Source organism: Bison bison, unplaced genomic scaffold (assembly GCF_000754665.1).
Source record: "Bison bison bison isolate TAMUID 2011002044 unplaced genomic scaffold, Bison_UMD1.0 scf7180017853785, whole genome shotgun sequence".
Taxonomy (NCBI): Eukaryota; Metazoa; Chordata; class Mammalia; order Artiodactyla; family Bovidae; genus Bison; species Bison bison.
The window spans coordinates 4,173-6,370 of NW_011484358.1; positions in this window are offsets into that span (position 1 = coordinate 4,173).

The window sequence follows — 2,198 nt, forward strand, 5'->3', positions numbered from 1 at the left end:
AAGAATACTGGAATGGGTTGCCATTTCTTTCTCCAGGGGATCTTCCTGACCCAGGGATTGAACCCAGGTCTCCAACATTGTAGGCAGATGCTTTACCATCTGAGCCACCAGAGAAGTCCTATGTTTGTAAATACTGCTTTAAAAGGGATTTTAACTACTTGTACATATTGATCAGTACACTCTCTCAGGAGACACCTCTACTTGTACACCCACAATGTATGGTTCAGCATTATTCTAGTGGCTCAGGTTTCTAATCCTTTTTACCAAGTAGAGAGGTTTAGAACCCACAGAGAATATAATTAACAAATTCACTTCAATCTTTTCATATAGTAGATAAATAAACTGAGAAATGTACAGCATCTTGAATGGGTCTGTACAGTTCAGATCAGTTCAGTCTCTCAGTCATGTCCGACTCTTTGCGACCCCATGGACTGCAGCACGCCAGGCCTCCCTGTCCATCACCAACTCCCTGAGTTTGCTCACACTCATGTCCATCAAGTCAGTAATGCCATTCAACCATCTCATCCTCTGTCATTCCCTTCTCCTCCCTCCTTCAATATTTCCCCACACCAGGGTCTTTTCCAATGAGTCAGTTCTTCGGCTAAGATGGCCAAAGAATTTCAGCTTCAGCATCAGTCCTTCCAATGAATATTTAGGACTGATTTCCTTCAGAAATGATTGGTTTGGTCTCTTTGCAGTCCATGGGACTCTCAAGGGTCTTCACCAACACCACAGTTCAAAAGCATCAATTCTTTGGTGCTTGGCTTTCTTTAGGGTCCCACTCTCACATCCATACATGACTACTGGAAAAATGATAGCTTTGACCAAACGGACCTTTGTCAGCAAAGTAATGTCTCTACTTTTTAATATGGTGTCTAGTTTGGTCACAGATTTTCTTCCAAGGAGCAAGCATCTTTTAATTTCATGGCTGCAGTCAACATCTTCAGTGATTTTGGAGCCAAAGAAAATAAACTCAATGTTTCCATTGTTTCTCTATCTATTTACCATGAAGTGATGGGACCAGATGCCATGATCTTCTTTTTTTTTTAATACTGAGTTTTAAGCCAGCTTTTTCATTCTCTTCTTGCAATTTCAACAACAGGCTCTTCAGTTCCTCTTCTATTTCTGCCTTAAGGGTGGTGTTATCTGCATACATGAGGTTATTGATATTTCTCCCAGAGATCTTGATTCCAGCTTATGCTTCATCCAGCCCACAGTTTCACATGATGTACCCTGCATAGAAGTTAACTAAACAGGGTGACAATACACAGCCTTGACGTACTCCTTCCTCAATTTTGAACCAGCCATTGTTTCATGTCTGATTCTGTTCTTTCTTGACCTGCATATAGATTTCTCAGGAGGTAGCCAGGTGGTCTACCGATCTCTTGAAGAATATTCCACAGTTTATTGTGATCTACATAGTCAAAGGCTTTAGTGTAGTCGATGATGCAGAATTAGATATTTTTCTGGAACTCTCTTGCTTTTTTGATGATCCAACAAATGTTGGCAATTTGATCTCTGGTTCCTCTCTTTTCTAAATCCAGCTTGAACACCTGAAAGGTCTCAGTTCAAGTACTATTGAAGCCTGGCTAGGAGAATATTGAGCATTACTTTGCTAATGTGTGAGATGAATACAATTGTGTGGTAGTTTGAACATTCTTTGGCATTGTCTTTCTTTGGGATTGGAAAGAAAAATTACTTTTTCCAGTCCTGTGGCCACTGGCGTGTTTTCCAGATTTGCTGGCATATTGAGTGCAGCACTTTCACAGCATCATCTTTTAGGATTTGAAATAGCTCAACTGGAATTCCATTACCTCCACTAGCTTGGTCCGTAGTGATGCTTCCTAAGGCCCACTTGATCCTGGTCATCTGGTTCATGAAGATCTTTTTTGTATAGTTCTTCTGTGTATTCTTGCCACATTTTCTTAATATCTTTTGCTTCTATTAGGTCCATACAATTTCTGTCCTTTATTGTACCCATCTTTGCATGTAATGTTCCCTTGGTATCTCTAATTTTCTTGAAGAGATCTATAGTCTTTCTCATTCTATTGTTTTCCTCTATTTCTTTGCACTGATCACTGAGGAAGGTTTTCTTATCTCTCCATGCTATTCTTAGGAACTCTGCATTCAGATGGGTATATGTTTCCTTTTCTCCCTAGCCTTTTGCTTCTCTTTTTTCTCAGCTATTTGTAAGGCCT